The sequence below is a fragment of the Cebus imitator genome, unplaced genomic scaffold, assembly GCF_001604975.1.
Source record: "Cebus imitator isolate Cc_AM_T3 unplaced genomic scaffold, Cebus_imitator-1.0 Scaffold294, whole genome shotgun sequence".
In the NCBI taxonomy this organism is placed as follows: Eukaryota; Metazoa; Chordata; class Mammalia; order Primates; family Cebidae; genus Cebus; species Cebus imitator.
In genome coordinates, this window is record NW_016107609.1 from 1,440,242 (window position 1) to 1,452,416 (window position 12,175).

The following is a 12,175-nucleotide window of genomic DNA, read 5'->3' on the forward strand; positions in this document are numbered from 1 at the left end:
AACTCCGGCACATAGCTGCTTAATGTTTCTTAAAGGTTCCTACCAAATGCCCAGACTTCATATCTGAACAGGTTAAAAAAATAAAAAAAGACTGATATTCTTTAGGTGAATGTGCTTTGTAAACTATGGAGTGTTATGCAAATATTCTTGTTTTAGTAATTGCCTGTGACAAGTATAGACCAGCATTCTAGCTGGTAGTAGAACCAGGACTACCTATAATAATCTGAAAATGAGAATTTTTATAGTCAGCCATTTTACATTAATCTCATTTAATCCATATAACAATTTTATGAAATAGGTATTACACTTATTTTTTAATTGAGTAAACCAAAGTTCAAAGAAATGAAATGATTTCACTTAAGGCCTTAACATTTTGTAAGGATCTGAGACCAGGTTTAGAGAACTCATACTTTTCCAGTACGTGAAATCTCGGATGAAGAGATTTGTTTCCCTGTTATACTGAATCCTCTCCTGTATTTGCTGGACATTGAGTCTGGTGAGAGGGTGAGATGGTTGTTAGAATTTTCAGGTACTTTTTTACCTTTGATGCAAGATTAAGGACCAGTGAACAGTATCAGGTCTATATGAAGGTTCTGTTTGAGGGCCAACTCAGAACATGACAGTAAAAATCAGATGACACCTCTCAGAGAACAGATCTGTCCTGTTTCCATGTTACCAAAAATTAGCAGACCTGGTCAGGTTGAGTGGTGGAGGTGAAGCTTGAGACTGGCAGGTGTGCATTTTATGAAGCAGGTTAGGCAACCTGCAAGATTTCACTATTAACAGTAACATCCAAGTATCCAAAAAGCCCTTGAGTGCTTTATATTCCTCCTTTGAAGGATAGTGGAAGAGGATTGAGAAATTATGTGGAAAAGAGCCATTAACTGACTACAACTTTTTTCTTGTGAAAATTAAAGATATGTAACTTGTTCATAAAAGCTGACACTAGTTTCCTATGAATTAATATGGTTTTTTTCCAAGTCGGACTTAAAATAATGAAAACTCTTCATTCAAGATATAGTCAGCGGTCCATATCTGTGAGTTCCACACCCATGGATTCAACCAACCACAGAAATTTTTTTTAATTGCATCTGTACTGAACATACACAGACTTTTTTTCTTATCATTGTTCCCTAAACAATATAGTATAAAAGCCATTTACATTGTATTATAAGTAATCTAGAGATGATTTAAAGTATAAGAGAGGCTGTGAATAGGTTATATGCAAGTGCTACACCATTTCATATCAGGGACTTGAGCATCCAGGGATTTTGGTATCTGAGGGAGGTCCTGGAACCGATCCCCCTCTGATACTGAGAGACAACTATTACACAACAGAAATATTTTACCATTCACAAAATCTCTAAGTGTCATGAAATACAAACCTCAGGGAATCAAGGTAAGTATGGTTTAAATATTTTTATATTTAACTTTTGAATATTTGAAAATTAATAGTACATTCTAATGTTAAGTTCATGATTAAATAACACAGTTATCAGAATAAAGTTGTGTTGAGATCAAAGAATCTAACTAAAATAGTTGACAACATGAATGTTCTGCAGATTCAGGGGAATAGATACTGATATGCCCTTTTATAGATTAAGAATCTATAAAGTACAGGAAGTCAAGTGACATTTGCAAGGCTATACAACTAATGAACAAAATTTTTAAAAAATCAAGGCTCATAACTTTTTCTTTTTAAAAATCAAACTTCACCCCACAAATATAAAAAGCCAAAGACATAGTAATAAAAACAAAAGAAAATGAGAGAAGCACGCAGCTTGAAGCCCCAGAGATTTAAACAAACAGCAAAAAATCAGAGTGAATAACTGCCATTCTTAAATTAGTCACCTCAGGAAGACTTTTTCTTTTTCCCACCAGCCAAGGAGGGAAGCAATGCAGAAATAGGATGTTTGAATCCAGACTGCCCCAGGAGGGGCAGTAATAAGTTATCTCAACTTATTACTGGAGACTCAAGGAATTTTCAAATTCCAGGGCTCCTCTGGAACGTTAGTTTTAATGCAGATAAGAGCCTCACACCCCTCTGAAGATTCCGTGTCACTGGTAATAGACTGGCAGCACAGTTGCCTCAGGGACCAAAGGAAGAGAGGAAACCATTTACCTCCGTGTTCTCTTGCCAATCAGTGCCTTGTTGTAGAGCTATCCAATCTGATTACGCAGTAGAAATATCACTGAACACAATACTGGAGAAAAATCCAAAGTACATAAAAGAAAATCTATTATAAGTGGAAAAGGCCATTGTTGCCAACTCCCTTTGGCATTTTCCTACCACTGACTCAGAAACTAACTGAAATAGGAAATAGGGACACATGGTTCTATGGGAAACCAGCTGCTTTCAACAACCAGACTTAGTATATTGACTTTGGCAATAATTGAATGCCTCCTGCACTAGAAGAGACTCCTGAAAGTGAACTGAATTGAACTTCAGTAATTTTATGTAGATGAAATGTGAGGTTAGAACAAGGCTATCATTTCAGCAAGAAATAAGAACCTGCTTTCTCCAAGTTGTCTTTTCTAGCTGATCTCTGATGAGGGACTGTTTCCTGAAGATGCACTTCAGAGACCTCATATCCAGGAAAACAGGAAATTTGGAGAGAAAGCAAATTAGCCTGTGCCAGACTGATCCACTTGCTTTAAGCAAAGCAGTTGCATTGGATTACCATGGAGACTGACTGGTAGAAGACAAATGCTTAGTAATAGTTAAAATAGTGTGTCATTACTCCCCTCCTTCGTGAGGCTCCCAACAACTCAGAGACTCTTTCCTGTACTGTATCTCTAATCATTTGATATTGATTGGATTCTATTTTAGGAAGGTACTTAAGCATCTGATAAAAAAAATAAAGGAGCAAATGATTGTGTTTGTGATTGTTATCTATGAAGTGATCTATTTTATGCACAGAATCATGATTATGATTTATTTATGGTTTTTGGTTGATACTCCTTTTTCCTTTATTTGCTTTCAGAAATTTGGCAGTAAATGATAACATATTGCCAGCCAAACACTATAAACATATAAACAGATTTTATGAAACCAAAATAATAGTCATTTTTGAAATCCAAAATTGTAGCAATGTAGCATTAAACACTGGTGTTGAACTGTGAATATTTCCCCCTCAAGTTCTTATTCCCAAGACTACATTTGTATCCTAATAGACTCTAATATCTTAGAGTTGAAAGAGGCCTTGTAATTCTAAATCAGCTACCAAATTCAAGAACTTCCTCAAATATGATTTTTAATGTCATGTATACAGCCCACAATAACAACTATTGAAACTATAAATGTTAGAGTTTGAATTTAAATGAAGCAGATGTCCTGCAGATGATATGATACTGCCGCCTAACTCTGTGGCTCACATATGGGATGGGCATAATTCCCTTTCCCTACACTCAAGTGAGCAAACTCTTCTGAAATTTTTGTTTCTGATAAAAGTGTTCACTTACTTGTTCATGATTTCAAAATATGTTTTTGCTTTGAGATAAATGTGACTTGTAGATGCCATCAATGCATGCTAGACAACTAAAATGTTTTCTCTTGTAAAATCTAGCTGTTTTTGTAAATCTATGAGCAAGCATGACCATGGGTTAGATTGCTATGAGACTGCAGACCCTGACGTAGGCTAAATCTTGGCTCTCTAATGCAGAACCTAGCATAACGCCTTGCACATAGTAGGCACTCAAATATTTATCTGAAATAATTGCATATATTTTGGAGGCTTATATGTGGTTTAGAAAATAGAGTAGAAAAAGCAACACCAAAAAGGAACAAAAAAAAAAAAAAGTACAACTCAAGCATTGCAAATAGGAAGAAATTGTTAAATTATCTTCATAGTTGCTCCTTAATTTATCTCCAGCTTCCATTGCACGCACACACAAACACAATGAGAAAAAAAGGAAAAACAACAGTTCCTTCACAATTTCTCCCCAGATTTCAAATCTGGCAGAGACTTCTCTGTTTTTAGCATCTCGATGGCAGATAAATGAAAGGCGCGGCTGACTCTGCCATTGACCACGTTGGGACAAGAGAACAAATCCACCTTTACTTTTCGTGTTTCAGCGCAGCTGCTCCTATCCCCTCTCCCTTCTGATCGGTTCTAGATAAAGGCAGTCCTGAGTTTTAGCTTCCCAAGATATGTACTAACCTATTAGGGAAAAGTATGCACAAGCCTTCCCAGACATATGGTACGCTTTCTTTTTTTTTCAAATTTCTTTTTTTGAGACAGTCTCGCTCTGTCGCCCAGGCTGAAGTGCAGTGACGCGATTGCAGTTGGCTCACCCCAACCTCCGCCTCCCAGGTTCAAGTGATTCTCCTGCCTCAGCCTCTCAAGTAACTTGGATTAGAGGCACCTGCCAGAACACCTGGCTAATTTTTGTATTTTTAGTAGAGACAGGGTTTCACCGTGTTGCCCAGGGCGGCCTTGAACTCCTGAGCTCAGGCAATCCGCCCACCTAGGCCTCCCAAAGTGCTGGGATTACAGGCATGAACCACCACACCTGGACCCCTATGGTGCTTAATCAACCAAGGTGAACTCTGAAAAAAAAAGAAAAGAAGGAAAACATGATAAAAGAAAAACCCTCTCTTCAATCACTGGCAGATACTCTCCCTCTTCCTCTCCTTTTGTCACCAATACACAACAATTTCTAGCTAAGCAATCTTTCACTTTACATGTAAAATGATTTTCTGAAGAAAGAAAGAAATATTAGAACTTGACATCAATTATTCCAGCTACTGCAGCTGTACCATTTTGGACATATAATTTCTTTGGGAAATCAAAAGAATGTCAAGTATGTGAAGGTAATTGAGGATGGCTGCAGAAAGGAATGTAGATCCTCAAGTCATTTCAAGTTTCCTTCCTACCTCTTTCTCGAAGAAACACTTGCCTCAGACATAATGTAGGTTGAAAGAGGAGGTGTGGTCGGGAAGAGGAAATGTATGAAGGCTCAGCTGGAAAGGGTGCGTTAACTTACCCTAGCCACTAGGTTGATCTAGGGTGATTTAATTTTCTTAATCTTAAGGCTAATATACTTAAAATGATCTACTAAAGGTGAGCTATTTACTCCCATCAATCAAAGAAAGAAATGCGGGGAAAATTACGTGGGAAAGATATTCTTGATTTTCTTCTCATTGTTTTGTGGTTTATATGATGAAAAGTGGGGATAATTGAATGGGAAAATAGTAACTTCTTCCTGTAATCTTAATGCCGTGCCATGCCAGAATGAGATACATCAAAAAACAGATTGTTCACAAACCTCCAGAGATCCTTGAAATTTCTCAAATGCCTCCCAAAGTGCTGGGATGACAGGTGTGAGCTACTGTGCCTGGCCTCAAAAGATATTTATATAAGGATGCTCATTATACCACTGATTGAAACAGCAAAAATAGTAAATAACCTAATTGTCATTAGTGGGAGAGTTGTATCATAACTTGCAGTTCAATCATATAAATAGAACACTAGACCAGGGAAGATGTCCATGATAAGTCAAAACTTCCAGTTGCAGAAAACTATATATAGTCCGAACTGATGTTAAAAAATTATATTGTAGGCTGGGCGCGGTGGCTCACGCCTGTAATCCCGGCACTTTGGAAGGCCAAGGTGGGTGGATCACAAGGTCAAGAGATCAAGACCATCCTGGTCAACATGGTGAAACCCCTGTTGTATTTTTAGTTTCTACTAAAAATACAAAAAATTAGCTGGGCATGGTGGCACGTGCCTGTAATCCCAGCTACTCAGGAGGCTGAGGCAGGAGAATTGCCTGAACCCAGGAGGTGGAGGTTGCAGTGAGCCGAGATTGCGCCATTGCACTCCAGCCTGGGTAACAAGAGTGAAACTCCGTCTCCAAAAAAAAAAAAAAAAAAAAATATTGTATATTGGTATATTCCTAGAAAAAGATCTAAAAGGTTATATGTCAAATTGTTAAAAATGGTTACCAACAAGCTATGGGCTTTAGAGCCGGGCCTTTCACTTTTTATTTGCCAATTTATGTAATTTGAAATTTTGTAACAGATGTGTTTGTCTTTGTAATTAAAAGTGTAACCAATATTTAAAAATTATTCCCTAAGATACATGGGCTAGACAGGTTTAAATTCTCTAAAGTATGGCAAACACTATAATAAATAATCAAAGCAATCTTCATTGAGCATTTACTACTTATTCATTTGACAAATATTTTTGAGCCTTTATATCAAGCATTGTTAGACACTTCACAGATATTATGCCCTATCCTCACAAAAACTGTTCAAGGCGAGTATTACTATTTTTGTTTTCTCAGGGTAGAAAGCAAAGCTCAGAGAAGTAATTTGCGTAAGCTGCACAGCTAATAAGCAACAAAGTCCAGTCTTTGGTCTGCCTTATGCTGCCTTTCTCCTATTGTGTATACGGTATAGAAATAAATTACTTTCTCCTGTTGTGTATGCAGGATATAGAAAAATTGTTATCCAGTCCGGGTGCAGTGGCTCACACCTGTAATCCCAGCACTTTGGGAGGCCTAGGTGAGCAGGTCATCTGAGGTCAGGAGTTCAAGACTAACCTGGGCAGCATGGTGAAACCCTGTCTCTACAAAAAAATAAATAAATAAAATAGAATAAAAATAAAAATACAAAAATTAACCAGGCGTGGTGGTGTGTGCCTGTAATTCCAGCTACTCGGGAGGCAGGAGAATTGCTTGAACCTGGGAGGCGGAGGTAGCAGTGAGCAGAGATCACATCCCTGCACTCCAGCCTGGGTGACAGAGCGAGACTCAAAAAAAAAAAAAAAAAAAAAAGAAAGAAAGGAAAAATTGTCATCCAGCTTGACATTATCTTATAATATTATCCAAAGTTCATTACTGTATTCCCTCAGCAAATAAACTACCACCTGTAAATTTTAAATTATATATTAATATATCTGGTAGCCATTAGTCAGAAGTATTTGCTAGAACAATTTTGAACTCACAAGTGATACACTGATATGTAGAAGAAAATTCCATGATCTTGAGCTCTCATTGTTGGTGAGGTGAAGAGTACCAGGAGAGCCACTCTCGTTGACTCTGTTTATTGTAGGGTAGGGTGGTGCTGGTATTTGGAATACTAATAAAGCAGTGACTGGGTCTATCACTTCAGTTACCAAAAGAAAGAGGCTTTGATGGGCTGTGATCACTGATGACTGTCTTTGTGAGAAATGTACACATACTCATTGTTCCCTGTGAAAAATGAGGACTTTGTATACATAGGCCTGTACAGTGGTATGAAAAGTACTTCTAGAGAATCTCTGAAGCAGCAGAACTCTTGATCAGCTCATCTCTCAAAATCTGATCATTTCTCTTCAGATAGCAATAGGAGCAGTTTGAGTATGCTACAGCCTATTTACGAGTGTGATTTCTGGGAAATCAGCTTACCTTCCAAATCTTTCCTATCTCCAACTCTTGACATCACTGTTATCTTGTGAATACCTCATCTTTGTTTAAATGCAATAGGTCCCAAAAGCATAACGTTTTCATCTGTCATCAGACATGTATTCCTGAATGGGAATGGAAGTGAAGAGTGTGAGGATAGTAGGCCCCTCCTAAAGGGCTGGAGAAGAAACAGGTATAATCAGGAAGGCTGTGGACACAAAGAGAAACCTGCCAATTTCCCTATGTTGCCTGAGATATAATGCTGGAAATCAAGAGAACCCTGTCAGTCACTGGGAGTTTATTTCACCCACTAGTGAGGGGAGTGTGGAAATAGCCAGATGCCCGAAGCCTTGTGTGAACAGAGCCCCTTATACTCGAATGGTCTCCCTAGCTATCACCCTGGATGAACCTGACGAGCCTTTGCCCCAGTTCTTGTAGGCACCATGGAGGGGCAGCAAGAGCAGGGGCTTTGCAGTTAGAATAGAGTTAAGCTCAAATCACAACTCAGTCACTTACTGGCTGTCTGACTCTGGGCAAATCAACCTACCTCACAGGGCTAATTGTAAAGATTCAATGAGATGACAGAGTAAGAGCTTTGCACAGTGCCTGCTACACAACTGGGGCAAAACATACAGATCTTCTCAGGATCCTTGCTTAGTTACTCCGCCAGAGCCCAAGCCCAGCCTTGAACCTAAACCCTGGCAGCTCTGAGTCCTGACCCCTCGCCTAGATCCTGCTGAATCTTTTATCTAGGTTTGGACCCTGTTTTCAGATTCCTTCCGGCACCAGGATGCGGCTTCAGACAAATATCCTGCCTGCTTACACCTGCCAACTACACTCTAAGTTGAAGGCTAGCTTAAATCAGACTAGAGTCTGCTGGGCACCTTAGACTTAGTAACTTAGACCAGTGGTTCTCAGCCTTTCCTGGGACTACCGCAGATTTAAATTCCTCTGCAGGCAGGGCCTGCATTTTTAAATACTCTCATTCAGTCTCTAGAAGGACCACAACACTAATCTTAAACCATTTTTGCTTCCCTGCAGAAGTTCCCAGCATGCTTTATAACCAAGACCTTGATATCTACTTTGCAGCTAGTAGGTGCTTAATAGATGTTTGTTGAATGCTTTTTGTTAGATGCTATTTTTCTCATACAAAAATAATTAGTCATGGAATTTATAAAATAATGTTAAAATAATGGTACATACTAGGTGTTCAGTAGAGATTGGTTCATGAATGATTAAAACCTGTTGCATTCAGGATGGATGTTGGGAGGACACTATTTGGGAGAATGCCTGTGAGTACAGAGTTCCATGGGAATAAATGAAATGACAGTAGATGGAAGAATTTTATGAAGCATGAAGAAATGTGAGGAACAATAATGACGTTATACCATCCATATCTTAGTGTCAGTGCATCCTAATTTGTTCTGGAGAGAAGGGAACTTGAGTAATCAGCTTCTCAAAGGTTACAGTGTATGTCAACAGGAAAAAGAAAAGAAAGGGGTCTCATTTACCACCAACTATACAAGCCCAGTAAGGAGACTGTCTCCTCTCTCCTTTTTAATATTTTTATTTTATTTTATTTTTTTTTGAGATGAAGTTTTGCTCTTGTTGCCCAGGCTGGAGTGCAATGGTGCGATCTTGGTTCACTGCAACTTCCACCTCTCAGGTTCAAGTGATTCTCCTGCCTCAGCCTCCCATGTAGCTGGGATTACAGGTATGTGCCATCACGCCTAGCTAATTTTTTGTTTTTTTAGGAGAGATGGAGTTTCGCTATGCTGGCCAGGCTGGTCTGGAACTCCTGACCTCAGGTGATCCGCCTGCCTCAGCCTCCCAAAGTGCTGGGATTACAGGAGTGAGCCATCACACCCTGCCTTATTATTATTTTTTTTTTACCTTTTGTTATTAAATATTTCAAACATACACAAAAGAAGAGAGAAGAGTATCCTCATAACCACCACACAGCTTTAAGAATTTCCAACATTTTATCTGTATTGGACTAACCAAAGTAAAGTAAAATGGGGCTTCTCAGTTTACTTTAAAAATTGTTTGAAAGGACTGGGCAGTATCTCACGCCTGTAATCCCAGACTTTGGGAGGCTGAGGTGGGCAGATCACGAGGTCAAAAGATGGAGACCATCCTGGCCAATATGGTGAAACCCCATCTCTACTAAAAATACAAAAATTAGCTGGGCATGGTGGCGTGCCCCTCTAGTCACAGCTACTCAGGAGGCTGAGTCAGGAGAACCTGGGAGAAGTAGGTTGTAGTGAGCAGGGATTGTGCCACTGCACTCCAGTCTGGCAACAGAATGAGACTCTGTCTTTAAAAAAATTGTTTGAAAAGCGTGTGTAAATAAATGTTCTAGGACTAGGTCAACATTCTTTGGGAAGATTTAGAGATAACATGTACTCCCAGAGCCTATTTACATGTATTTTTCGACATCTGGCTAACAATTCCTCTTTGAGTGAGATGATTACAACATCCCAAACTCTGCACAATCTCCCGATGAGTGTATATAATAGAGTCACTGTACTTGTCTCTAAAAAAACAACTTATTTATTTTCAGAACTTTAGAAAATTGTGGCTGTGTTCCCATTTGGGGTACAAAGAACCAGTGAGCCCCATTTGTTGCGGTTCCTGCATTTGATGGCTCCAAATGTGTCACCACCAAGCTAGTCTTATGACAACGTGGAAGGCAAATTGGTGAGAAAGCCTGCGTTTCTGGGTTCATTGACTGTTTGTACAAAGAATCTCTGAGTGTGAAAATTTATACTCTTAGAGCAAAACATTAGGGAATGATTAACAGTTTCATGATGAATACAAGTAATTTCTTCAAAATTACTATTATTTACTTGGTCCAACCACTTATTTAAATATATGGTGATGTTTTTTAATTACTAGGTTTAACTTCTCTGTCTTTTATTTCTTTCTTCTTCATAGTAACTGATTTGTATTGTCAACTTTTAGTGCAAGGTCATTCACGAGGTGCTAAGTTGTACTCTGGCAGTAGGAACTAAACTCAACATTAATTAGGCCATTGTTTAAAAACATATCATATCATGCTTGTTGAGTGTAGTTTCATGTTAAGCCCATTGTATTACCCAATATATATTTGTTGAGGTAGCAAGGTTGAGTGGCCTCCTTCCAGATACTTTTCTAGTGACTCACGTTTTAATACCATATTAATGTATGGCCTTCATCATATTAAAGAAATCTCAGCTACCAACCACAGTATTTTGGGGGATTCAAATCCACGTTGAGAATCTTTCTAACTTTCTGAACTATTAGACTTTCTCTTCATTCTGCCTCAGATCCCCTTTGGTGTAGCCAGCCATACCTTAGTTCTCACCATTACTCTTAATTTCTCACATCTGAGACTGTAAAACATGGAAAGTTTTCTCTGACCACTACCTATCTTTCTATCTCTCCTCTAAGCTCATACCTTCTGACGCACTCTTCACATCCTTAGATCCAGTCCCTTTGCTCTTCCCCCATCCACTAGTCTTTCTGGTCTCACAGGACATCATAAGGCACCTCATGAGTCCCAGGGACAACTTTCTCACTTTGCCCTCGCCTACATTTTAATGACTCATCTCACTGTTCTTCTGTCATACCTGTTCTGCCAATTTCCAACCTTAGTTAAGGAAACCATCCGTATCTTCTTTACCCTTTTCTTGGCAGCTGAGCATACCATAACCAGGCTGACTGAATGCTCTAAAAGCTGTACTATCCAGTTTGTCTGGGAACTCAACAACACCGGACATTCATTCACTCCGAAAATCGTTATATATTGTTTCAGTCCTCTGCGGTCTTATTACATTTCTACATCTACCTCTAACCTCTTTTGCCACCGATTTTACCAGAAGCTGGAGGTCATCTAATAAGAATAACTTATAAATATCATTTTGTCCAAATTATTACCTATTCACTTTATCTGAAGAAGAATTTTTGTGATTTTCTTCTGAAGACAGTGTTTTCATCTATCCTTTTTCTCTCTTCCCTTCCCATGTCCTCCTTGACTCTGCTCTACCAGTCATCTCTTCGCTTCCGTTTTCGAGGCCTTGCTCTCTTCCAGTGCTCTCTTCCTTGCTCTCTTCTTGCTCTCTTCCCCTTAATACCTGCAAACCATTTCTCACCTGGCCTAAGGAGACTCTCCCTGGACTCTAATTTCCATTGTTTGTTTTTCTGTCTCTCTCCTTCTTCATCCATAAACTTTATCCACCTTGGTTTTTGCTCCCACCTAATCCTAAGCACCATCAGTCCCTGAAAAGTTCAAAAGCCAAAAACCTCTTCTTAGACCTTTGCTCAAATTCTGTTTAAAGCAGAATTTGACAACATGGACACCCCTTTTCTCACTAGAACCCTCATCTCCACTGGAATTCATGCTACGTTCTCCCCTCCTTCTGCCTCGTGAACTGCTTCTGTCTCGTTTCCTTTCAGGATTCCTCTTCTCCCCCCTTTAGAAAAGGCCCATTAAATACAAGCTTTCAGTATTCAGTTCTCTCTTTTAACTCTTGGTAATACTCCTTTGGTAATCTCAACCTATCTTATGACTGAATTAATTGGTCTACCTCATACCTTTGTGAGAATGACTCCTACCTCTGTCCCTTTAGCTCTCATCTGTCTTCCCCTAATCAGACCCTTATTTCTAACTGGATGCTGAACATTCCATGCTGATGCATTGCAGATACTTTGAACTCTGGTCTAAATTCAACTCATCACTCTTTACTGCCATGTTTTTGATCTTGGTTAATCAATCCAATGGCATCTCCTTCCACCATTATCTTTC